Source organism: Malurus melanocephalus, unplaced genomic scaffold, assembly GCF_030028575.1.
Source record: "Malurus melanocephalus ecotype Western Australia unplaced genomic scaffold, MMel_1.1 scaffold_209, whole genome shotgun sequence".
Lineage (NCBI taxonomy): Eukaryota > Metazoa > Chordata > Aves > Passeriformes > Maluridae > Malurus > Malurus melanocephalus.
The window spans coordinates 895,187-907,580 of NW_026623441.1; the positions used below are offsets into that span (position 1 = coordinate 895,187).

The 12,394-nt window shown below is 39.2% G+C and overlaps 1 long non-coding RNA gene across 4 annotated transcripts in view; it reads left to right on the forward strand.

Annotated features, from left to right (window-relative positions):
• The window catches only part of LOC130578073 (uncharacterized), a 194,596-nt gene that overhangs the window by 96,537 nt on the left and 85,665 nt on the right, over positions 1-12,394 (forward strand). For all 4 annotated transcript variants that reach the window (XR_008965844.1, XR_008965842.1, XR_008965845.1 and 1 more), the window contains exon 2: positions 1,777-1,891. This is a non-coding gene — a long non-coding RNA (uncharacterized LOC130578073). The remainder of the gene's footprint in view (positions 1-1,776; positions 1,892-12,394) is intronic.

Below are 12,394 nucleotides of genomic sequence, written 5' to 3' on the forward strand. Positions count from 1 at the left end.
CCTTAGTCCCCGACCCTAGTGAAAAGCATATCGAATGAATATCTCTCTTCATTGCGGTCCTTGGTAATAACAGGTTTAATTTGGTAAATTTAGAGTTGAAGTTTATTCCTGTAGAAGTTATAACAAAGGCTGCATGTTTCTTAAAACCTTAAAATGTCACTACAAAAATATAATTTCCTAGATTAGAATAGCTGATCCAAAGCATAGGAACCTCTTTCTCTACTGTATAGATTGTATTGTAGATCCAGTTAATGCTCCAGGGAGAAATGACATGGTCACATGAAGAGTGGTGAAGTAATAGAGACTAAAGTATGAGATTCCATGTTTTTATTTCTACAGTACTTTGTTAATATGCCAGTGGTTTTTTTTCCAGTGATTTTTAAAATTTCAGTAATTTATTGCTCCAGATCAAATCTCTAGCTCCACTTGAATGGCAGTGGCTTAAGCATTCAGCATATTTTAGACTCAATTCACTTATCAGAGTTCAAGTTTAAAAAAAAACCTAACCAACCAACCAATCACAAAAAACTCCCCACAAAAATGAAAACAAAACTCCTAGAAGCCATGTCTTAAGAATTCAGTCACACAAGAGTGAAGCAGCTGGTTTGAAGGAGTATTGCATTCCATGTTAGGGAAAGCACTAAGGCACTGTCCAGGAATTTGTTGTCAGCAAAATTTATAAAAACACCTACATGGAATGCTTTCGCAGATTTTGTTCAAAAACTCTGCAGTCCTTTGAAATGGAAGGCTACCAGAAGTTGACAGTGGTGATGTTAGCCTGCCTGCTGCTGGGTCCTTGACTTGTCATTTCTTGCAAATATTTTGGGCTGTCACCTCCCTTAGCTTTTTGCATCTATGTACTTTTTAAGGTCATTTCTCTACTAAAGAATTTAGAGTCTCAAGTCTGGAACACAGCACGTTGGGCTGCTGTATTGCTGAACTAGCTTTTTTTATACCCTTTTTTTCCTCACCAGATTAGATGACATTGCTTCCACTAAAAGGTTGATTCACTTCAGTGATTGACAGGAAGGTGAACAAGAGATTTGAAAGCTTCAGAACAGAAATCCCTTTACTAAATCAGGCATGTTCTGCTTTTTACAAAATTAGCTCCTCCAGCTCCATCAGGGATTAACATTTTTTGCAACTTGGAAGATGGTGTACAAAAAAAGAAATCCTTTGTGGTGCTGTTAAACAGCTAGCAGTGCCAAAGTAGATTATGCCATTATTTGCTTAGAAGAAAAACAACACTTGCAATCTGACCTTAATGAAGTATTTTTACTATGTTCAGCAATTGAAACATAAGATCAGAACCTAACTACCAAAGTGGTAAAATGGCTAGCATTTACATCTTCTAGCAGTTAACTACTGCTCGTGAGTCTTTAACAATTTGTTCTCACTTAAATTCCAATAATTCAGTGAACTTTCATGTCAGAGTTTTGTCCACTGATCTAGACACAGTATCTGTATAGGAATAAAAATATGTTTTGCTTATGTCCACAACTGAARGCTAAGGGGGTGTAGCTTGGTCTGAATAACCAGCGACAAATGTGCTGCTTTTTCATTTTCTCCTCTTTCTCACCCTGTCCTCCATCACATTCAGAAGAAGTAACACTCCTTATGAGAGCTCCACTTCTCACCAAGATGTAGGGCTGAAGTTTAATGCATATCTAGAGTCCCTTTAGGAGAAATAATTTTTAAGTGATGAAACTCTACTGACCACACAGCCGAGGAGCAAGGATATTTTCAGATATTTTYAGATATTTTCTTTCTTTGCAGACTCATAGAGAATCCTGAATTCAGAGACCAAAGGGAGAGCACTGTTGCTGGGAAAAGAGAGGAGGTTCAAAACTCAAGGGGCTTCATGATGCTGTGATTCTGTAAGAACACGAAGGTAAGCATCATGGTGTTACCCTTAAGTTTTTGTGTTCCCTGCTTGATCCTTTTGTTTTGTAGAACCAAGAAGGAGGATTATGCCCTCAAGCAGTGTCATTCCCAGTAAAGCATATCTCCTTAAGCACCTTGTCTCTTGCCCACCCTTTATTTCTTTTCTGCTCAAAATACCCACACTTCTTTTACTGGTACTCATTTATTTTTAGAGGGTGATATTTCATTGTGCCTTATATTTAATAATTTTGTCTCTGAGCAATATATATAGGAATACACCTGTTTCTCTTGTTTTGCTCTCCTTTTTTGCATAAACAAATCWGGGAATCATTTTCTTTGAAAAGGTTCTTTTCAAAGTGTGTCCTTCTCMAGATATTTCAGGCCCTAATTTTGAAAATACCCTGGTGGATTTACCTTGAGAATTTTTATTGCTCTCTCCCTCATTTGAGTCATGTGGACAAGTTTTCTGCGTTTTTCCAAGTTCTCTTAATCTTCAAGAAAGAAGTGACAAGTAGGGAGTAACAAGGAGTTAGTTAGTAACGTCTGCAGATGAAGAGAAAATGAGGAACTTCTGGCACCTGATGTTTGAAAATGCATTTTGAGGGTTAATTAAACAGTGAATCTCTGATAGAGAGGTACTCTGGTTAGGGTGCAAACTTCAGGCCTCCGTTTTATTATCTGCAACTATTTTGATCAAATTGCTGAGAAAATACGGGGAAGACTCCTAATGACACWAACCCAAGGAAATATATCACTGAAATGAGAACATCAAGATTTCCGCTTAGTGTGAAATGCCACCCAAAGATGCTTTTCCAAAGACTTTCTGGTTCTCTCTTGGAAACCTTACAAGCTTTTGTTTCCCCTTGGGACTTCTAGAATTTCCCTGTTTAGACTGGAGGGTCTCTGAAGCGGAGGCTGTTTTGATAAACTATGTGTACAGCACCTTACACAATGGAGCTCTGATCACAGCCTGCATCTCCACATTATGGCAATGCAAATAAATATATGAACAACTGTCCCTTGAAMAGGAAGGAAAATGAAAATTGGATTCCCCAGAGTATTGACGTATATATGGTAGCCAGTCTCCTATCAAAATATTGTTGTACTTGTTGAAATCCAAGATTTAGTAGATGTTCAGCCTTCTTAGCGTGGCAGAAGGAATCTCCCATTTTGTCCTATATCCTTGTGCAGAAGTTTTTGCTTGTTTGTTTTTTATCCTGTTTTGCCCAAGACTAGGGGAGACTTTGTTTTACTAACATTTGTAGTCGTCACTTTGATCTGCAACAGGAAAGCTGAAGATCGGCTTCTTTGCCCATGGGGAAACAGATGAGATCAGAATAAGCCAGTTTTGAAAACCTCAATAGGTTGGCTCCAGAAGAAATAGTTCTTGTTCCTTAGTTAATTGCAAATTGCATCTTTACTTTTTAACAAAAACGCTGTTTTCTACACATGATTATTCATTTGTGAAGGCTGGAGGCTGATTTCTATTTGTTCCTGACACAGATGAGGTTATTTGCTCCTTGTAAATAACAGAAATATTGTAATTTCTGAAGTCTCATTTACTGCAGGTTTTTGGACTTGCTTGTTTTCTAATGTTCCTCTGTCAAAACATTTGTTAGCAAAATTGTCACTCTTGGCAAGTACTTCCAAATATGTGTCGTTATAGGCCAGGGTAGTGAAATATCAGATTGGGTGTGGGTAATAAAGAGTTCCCCTTGTTTCAGCAAGCGCTGGGCAACTGCACCAGTGACCATGACTAAGCTGATTTTAGACCAGCTTCCCTCTTTACTGACAAGGAAGAAAGCGGGATTTATTCAAGGACATTCTGGAGAATCRATGAGAGGAGCACCAGAAAAGCAGATGAAGGTCATGCCAACTCTGTTGGTTTCTCCTGCCATAGTGCTTGTGGTGACCGGACAGAGAAGTGCTGGCAACTGTGCTTTGCCCTCAGTGGTCAGCCTTTGGAGCAAGGCGTGCTCCAATCCTGCTCCGGGATTCTGCAGTCACAAAAAGGGCCTCAAGTAATGGTGTCTCTGAGTCTTCTGGTGGGTAAAAAAAGTYTGGAAATAAGTCTGAATGTGCTAAACCACCAGGCTCTTTGCTGGCAGCTGTAAGAGACTGGATATTGCAGCACACCTTAAGAAACAGGTGACTGTGTAGCCTGCTACAAAAACTGACTTGTGCAAAACAGAGTGTGGTGGCTCAGCCATATCCCCTGTACACCCACCTGTGCTCGGTTGGACCTGCARGGCATTTCCCTGTTTCTACTTGTTTGCCCTGGAAATGGAGGGAAGAGTTTGCCCATATTCCTCCCCTGCTACGCTGTGACTGTTCAAGACACACCACATTATAGGTGTGCGAAAGGCTGGAGAAGGATCTTCCTCAGTGCTAGCTTTCYTCTTCTAGACACTTCCTCCTTGCCTCTTCATGTGAAATGAGCAGTTTGCAGGAGTACAGAAAATCCTAGGGGCTATAAGGACTCATCAGGTGYTCAGAAGAGTTTTACAGAAATACTTATTTAAAGTTGAAAACAAATTTTCTTTGACCTTTTTCATGCCTTGTTTGTGCTTGTTTGCCACCAGTGTTCATGTTGGTGCAATTTGGGGCTGGGGGGTATAGGAGTGGTCATAGAATAATAATTAAATTGGAGTATTTGCAGCAAGGCTTTTCATTAGCACCAGAGAAGCGACTGTCTATAAGAAAGAACCTTAAGGCAACATGAAAGCAAAACAAAACAGTTATGTCCAGTCTGAACAACTCCGGTTGTGAATTTAGCTTTTAACAATCCTTACAAAGTGTTCAGTCATTATTAACAAAATTATGTAATAATTATAATAATAATTTTGCTTGAATAAATATGAGAACTCTGGAGTGGGTGACTGCCAACAGTACTATCTTCTCTTTCCTATTGTTTTTTCATCAAATGTTATCATGTTATGTGTTAGCTGGTTACCAGGACAATCTATGATTATAAASAGAAGAGTTTCTTTATCCCATCATAGGAAAATAAAGGAAGTTGTCCATAATTCTCTTTGCAGTTTATGGACTATATAATGTGAAGTGGTTGAAGCCCTCTAAGACCGTGCCTTTCAGTCTTCTTTCCCCCAAAGCATGTGCTAAACGTTTTGATTTTTGTCRTGCTGGGAAACTACAGAACATATCCACGTAAGTTGTTCAGAGCAAGAAATACGTCACTTTTCTTTGGAAGAACATTGTACTTGCTGGCAAACTTTGTCTTGAACAAACATTGTGAAATTTTGGTTTGGGCACCCATTCAAGAATACCCCAAAACTGTATCCACTGGGAAGGATTCCTGTATTTGTGCAGCARTTTCTAGATGAATACAGTCTCTCTCAGGAATGAGGGTATTTATTTATGAAGGTAGCATTAAAAAATCTGTCTCAAACTCTACCTATTCTGGTTTTAAAATCCAGAAAACAAGTAAGCCAACTGTTAAGGAGTATGCCTGGCAGGTACCAGCCAGTTAGACGGTAGCGTGACTTTCACATGAACTTCCTGTAGATAACTTAGCCTTACAGCAAATCCTATAATTCTCTTCTCTTATCCATCTCAAATATTGCAATTATTGCAAATATGACTTGGGCATTTCATGAGGCATTAATCATCTTTATCAGATATTTGGCTTCAGAAATTATTTTGTAATGCTGTTTACTTTGTTACTCAGAGATGAGTTATTACAGAACAGTAGTGTTGGCCATGGGAAAAGGCTGAAAGGAGGTGAAAGGCTTTATCCTTTGCATTAAGAAKCAATTGAAGAATGATTATGTGGCTAGGTGTGCACTTTCAAAGGCAGCTATGCCTGTTCCTTGCCATCAGACAGTGAATAACGGTTCCATGGTTTGTTGCTATGTTTGGTTTTCCCTCCAATTCCTCTTTCCACCAAAGTCAGCATGCCTACAAGGTATAACTTCATTGGGAAAAGCAGTGCCCATCAGCCATCAGGTGATCTAAAAAAAAGGACTACAACTTCTAACTTGGACTTTTGAGTCCTGCGGTGTGTGCATGTGCTGTTTTTAAAATATGTTGAATCCAAATTCTGGGCTTGGCTGGAGGCATATGCGATACGAATCCCAATTGTTCAAATCCCAGCCAGGGTATCTGCTCTGCTCACAACTGCAAGATTGCTTAATTGAATTTAATGAGGTTGTCCATGTGCAACACAGTTGGCAGGTAGTTGCCAGAAACATCTGATGAGCACTCCTGATATTCTGCTCCATAGGGCTGGCTTTCTGTAACCAGCARTGGGTCAGGCTACTGTACAGCTCCTGTGTAGGAGGGTGTCACAAAACATCATTTCCCAATCTAGCTCTCTGCTCCTGAAACAAACTATTTAGGTGACTTGGATGAACTGTCCAGACTTCTCCCAGATATCGTGATATGAACTTGCAGGTCAGCATGATACATGGAGTTAATATSTCCTGCAACATGTGGGTGGAGTGTCTTCTGATTTTTGCTGTGWTTGAGTAGATGGGCACATTGCAGCCCAGTAGTGTTTGACATTACCTTTCACACAGCGTTTATGGCTGAGATGTCCAGCAGTGAATTGACTTCTAGGAGTGTGTGGTTTGTTCTCCATAGCCACATGGTCCTCCAGCAGCATATGGAAGCCATGAACTAGACACTGAAGCAGAATCAGCCTCTTCTTCAGCTGGCATTCCTTCTCTGCCCCTGCCCTGCTATGGCTGAGTCTCTGAAAAAATAATTCCCCAGTTATTGCCCCTCAGGTGAAACTGTTGCCTAAAATTTGGTTAAAAATGAAAGGAGCCATTGTTCCAGTCCTCTAGAGATTAGTTATTAACCTATGTGATAGGTACAGGCTAGAAATCACAAGTGTTTTAAGGTTGACATGTGGTTAAACTGTGAATATGAAGTGGGGTGATTTGGTTTTGCTATTTTCTCAAAAAAAAAATCAATTTTACCTGATCTTATTCCAAAGTTTAAGAGCAGACACAGGGAAATGAGAAGCATATGATCTGCAGTCCTGAATATTTTGTTACCTTAAAATAGAGGTGGTTGGTTTCTACAGAATATTTTGGTTTTAGATTCAGGTGTCTTCACACAAAGGAATTCTCATTTTCTCAGTTCCCTTCCCTTCTTGGTTTGTTATTMAAGTAAAGTAAAATACATCTAAACAGATTTTTCATTTCTCTAACATCTCTATATAGTTAAGAAAATGAAACCAACCTTGACAAATGGGCTTGGGAAATTGACAGGGAAAAGCAAAGGCTGGTTTTGCTTGTGGGATGTGAGCTGGCCCTGCAAATCTGAGAAAAACTTGCACTGCTTTTTGAACAGTGAGGCTTGTAAAGCTTGGCTGATTCTTATAAAAAAGTTTCTTGCTCAAGCTTCATGGAAATTAAAGTATGAAGAGAAGGTTCTTTATTTTAAAAAGTGTTATTTAATATTAAAGCATAAACATCTATAGTATCAAGAAGGGTTTGGAATGATGGAATGGGGTCTGGGCCTSAGGGAAATGCTCCTGTCTCTCATCTCTGGAGCTTTCTTCTGCTACTTAAGCTTGGGAATGTGTCTTTCAGGATAATTCCAGTCAGATGGGAACTACTGGAGAATCACCATGATATTAGCATATTGGCTGCCTTTGTTTCTGTTACAGAGGACCACAATATTTAGTAAGAAGCCTGGGAATACTTTCGTGTAAGAAACAGCATAGTTCTCATGTCTACATGTTCCTAGTGTCCTGCATTCAGGGATGATGAAGTRATTTCTGCCTCTGAGAAGAGATAAAGGAATACCAAGCCCAGAGGGAAAGAAACATTCCAGAACTTGACTGGGAGAGGGGTAGTTGCAGAAAAAGRACGAAAAAGAATGTCTACAAATAGGAGGGTTTCTCAAGTAGGACAAGGTTTTGCAAGAAACCTTCATATTGGAGAAAAGTGGGTTATGCAGAAAAAAAGTTCAAAGAAGCAGATATGGAAAAAGAGCATATGGATTGCACCAGCAAAATAGAAACAACCAAGTTTCCCTCTGCATTTATACATATATATATTTATATATATATAAATATTTAGGACTAGGACAGTGTCTTTTACAGAAGATGGTAAGGGTGGTGCTTGCTTGTTTGTAGGGAGAAAGGGAAAGGCTGGAAAAAAGCAGAGAAAACAAGTGGGTGTGCTGGTGCCTCTCATTATTSTATAAATGAAGCTTTTCATTCGCCTTGTTGCTCCTCCATTTCCAATCATGTTGCATTGTCTTGCATCTTTCATCCTTTGGGTTCTTACCACATGTCATGCTAGCTTATCAAATATTTGTAAAAATTCTCAGTGCAGTATGGCTGAAATTTCAATCCCCTGAGACACTTGAGCCAGTGATGCTCACAGTCCAATTTAAAAAAAAAAAAAAATGCTGGTTTAAATTAATAATCTCTGCCCTGTAGTATATAGCCAAAGGGCTCCACACATGTAGATTTCATTGGTAGTGAGGTGCATAAACAGAATTTAGGATCCTATTTATATCAGAGAGTTTGGCACTTTGTGGCAATTAATGTTGTAATTATATGCTAAGTTTTTATCCCTTTATTTTTTCAGTAAAACTGGGATTTACTGATAAATAAGAATTTCCATAATTTTTTTTTTCTTTTGAAGTTTTCCAATTGGAAAGTTGAAATTGAATACATAAAATGGAACAAACATAGATTGTTACAACACAAATGGACATCAATTTAAGCCAGTTTTGGTGAGGTTTTTTGTTCAWTATTTAAGCTGGAAACTTCTACACTTTCCATCTGGCTCCCTTTAACAGTTACTTGTTATAGTGATCAAATATTGTGACATCTGAAATTCTATGAAAATGCTATGCATTCCCAAGTGGAAGAATAACACCAGGTATTTCATAGAGCTTGAARGGGTGATGTTTCCTTACAACAGCAGGCTATAAGAGACAAAACCAAAAGAGGAAAAATAAAGGAAATTTCTTCCCTCTCTTTGATGGAAAGTTCCACGTTTGTTTCTAGAAGAAGCAGAGCACAGGTAAACTTGCCAGATTCTTATGTCATCTTGGAACATTTCTGGTTCCCACTCTCTGCTTTCAGAATTTGAAATTGTTCAGACCCACTATTCTCAAAKGAACCGAAATGTTATWTTAATGTGTGTTTATTATAAACTACGGGGGGGGGGGGGGTATTTTTATTTTTTCAGTTTCTTGCTTTTTGGGTTCATCATTCCTCAGCAATCTGATTCTCCCTTCTCTGAAATGTTTGGTGTTGGGGCAATCAAGTGGTTATAGAGAAGCAACACTTGTCTGGAAGTCAGGTATTGCTCAAAGGTGGTAGCACTGACTCAGAAAGTGGCTCTCCCCTATGAGTGAGGTTTCAAAAAGTTATTTTGTTATTCTCTCTTTGGATCAAAAAGCAGTTGCAATGTTTAAATGCAGCTAGATACAGCTAATATTGTAGTGCCCTTGAGGTGCAAGTGACTTATCTCCGTTTCAAAGGACTCCAGACATCTTACGTGGTGTGAAGATGGAAAATAGGCATCACAGCACTAACAATGGGGTTAACATAGGTGATTACTACAAAAAGACACATGAAAGTTACTGCTTCTCTTCCCCCTCCCTCCAACCTCCTCCTACATTGCAAAAAGCATATGAAGGTCACCTGCAGAACGTTGTGGCTGGGTTTGAGTTAGGTTTTYTTAAAAAWTTGTTTATTTGTTTTTCTGGATAGAAAAAGTAAACAAGGAAGGAATATTTTTGCCCATTGAGAGCAAAGGAGTTGAAATTCTTGGTTTCTGCCTGTTGCTACTTTTGTTTTTGAAATCCCACTGGCAAAATTCCGAGGTCTGGCTCCTACTTCTAAGCTCATGGTGTGGCCCAAGTATCCTTTCCAATACATTCTGCTTAGTAAAAGCTAAATGTCAAAGAACAAAGCTGTAGTGGAATTAGTTATTAGTTTCTATTAATGATTTTAAATTTATTTTAGTGTTGGGTGGCCATTGCTAGCTGGTTTTTTGCTTTACCTTTCTAATAATTTATGAAGACCCACCTCTGTAGGTTATTTGACTTGTCTTACTCTGATTGCAGGTTAATTATGCCTGGGGGTTATGGAATCAGTTGTCCACCAGAACTTCAAATGTGCARTCACTGCTGACATTTAAAAGCAGATTGAATAAATTAAAATGCCTTCTCTAGCTATTAACTGAATTCTGTCCTTAATTACTGAAATATTATTATAAAATTATCTGCCAAAAATGAAGGAAGCTCTTGCTTTMCAAACACTTTTACTAAGAAGTAGCCACAGAGACAATCAGACACAGAGGGAGGGCTGATGGATTGAACTGGAATAAGGATATTTTGTCAGCACTTGTTACGGCCACATTGCATGTTTGCTCAGTCCACATGCACATAAATRCAGGATGTCTTAATATCATTCTCTATTAGCCAGAGCTGCCAAGATCAGTGTGAACGTGGCCAGAATATTTGGCACATTCATCCTCCCCCTTGTTTATTATGGAGCTATGACTGACGAAACCAGGAGAATTTCCAATGAAGCCCACATGATGAAAGATGAAGATGTGCTCGCCTCTGTGGAATGGTCCTGAGCATGTGCAAATATTTCAGCCCTATGGACTACTTGGTCATCATTCCTAATCCTCTGCAAAAACATCACTTCGCTCTGTCCTTGAGAGGTTGGCATTTGTTGGTTTTCTACACTTGGATACATGGACTGGAGATGGGCACTCTTCTAGGCAAAACGAGTTGTGTAGTGGTTTCCCTGGCCTGCAAACCCTTCTGTTCCTGCATGTTCCTGTGTGTTCACAGGTCGTGTCCTACTGCCAAAAATGCAGCTGCTTCCCTGAGTAGCAAAGGCCCCTTTCCTTGTCTACAGCAGGCAGTGTCTGTGCTGTGGAGGGGAGGGATGCACAGCTGTGAGCTGGACCTGCATCGTGTCCCTTGGAACATTTCTCTTGGGCAAGGCTGCTAAAGAGCCAGCTGTAGCAACTTCCTTCTAACATGTCTGCCTGGCATGTACATTTAGGCTTTAGTACATTTAACTTAAAACATGTTCTCAGACCTGCRGGACTTCCAACACACAGTCTCAAAGGCAGGGTTTCTTAACTCTCAGCCTTTGCAGGACATAGTAGAGTCAACACAGTGAGCATTACATTTGTGGTGGATGTGGCATACACAAGGTAAATCCAAAACCAACACTGACCAGGGCTATATATAATCTTTTATACTGTACAATCTTTGCAATAGTTTGTATCAAACACAGGTGGAGAGTGGTTTCCTACTCCTGCTGTTAAAGGGATAAAAACTCATGGGTATCAGCATATATGGTAGAGTCAGGACAAAGCACGCTGGAAAGGGAAAGTCTCCATCTCCAGATTTCCATTTCTGTGTGACTGTCTGTTCAGATTTAACCAAACGCACCATGAGCATGATGCCCAAAACTCCAAATATTTGGGTCTAATACAACAGCACAAGAAGCAGCAGCCAGCACAGGGTTAACTAAACATTAYGGAAGATGTAAACAGTGGGAGTAGCTTGCTGTAACACTGCTAAAAAAGCTTCTTGAAATGGAGAAAAGAATACTCAACACTGTTCAGAAAAAGCTACAAGTAGTGGAAAGAAATAGGAAACCCAAGAATTGTGATTAATAGTTCTAATTCAATCAAGTGTATTAGTYTGGCTCACCTCTTTTAAGGGGTCACTATTTATTTAAGGACCCATCATTTTAGGTACCCATAATTCAAAAGTTTCTGTGTCTGTATTGATGGGAATGCATGTGAGAAGCTGCTCTCTAGGAGCTGAAGATAAAAACAGATTAAAGTTGCCAACTCTGAGTGGCAGAAGTGGTTCAGGGCTGTGTTTTTGGCTCCCGAAGAGGACTGYAATTCCATCCCTTGATTTTCGTAAAGATAAAATATCCCAATCCAGACTAGCCTTAGTCTTCTTCTGCTGTATGTACATTATTATAATATAAACTCCTCCACTCCAGTTTAACCTAAACTCCTGGGTCAAAGACGCTTTTGCAAGCTGCTGTTTGATTGCACTCAGTGATCCCACTTTGTATCTGCCCAGAAAAGCTTTTGCATTTCCAGCTTCAGTCCATCAGGCCACTAAATTTATTAAGAGAGGTAGTTCCAAACTATCACAGATAATTGGAAAGCATTCAAAAGCAATGGCCAGTGTCTAATTTTAGTGAATTCCTGTCCTCACCTGGAGTTTTTTCTGAGAACATCACTTTATAGCCAGCTGTCAGGAGGTGAAGCACCTAGTTCATGTAATTTAATAGTTTTAACCCTTTCTGCTGTTTATTAAAAAAAAAAAAAATTCTCAATTGTCACAAAAAAAATTAATTAACACTAACAGGATGTCAGGTTCTCAGTCTTCAGAACAGTATCCTGGTTATGAATCTTCAAGTACTGCCCAACCACAGTTTCAAGAAATCTTGATACTCCAGGGTTCACAAATAACCAGAAAGAAAGAAAATTTATGGTAGAGGGCTTGTAAAGGAAAGAACAAAAAAAAA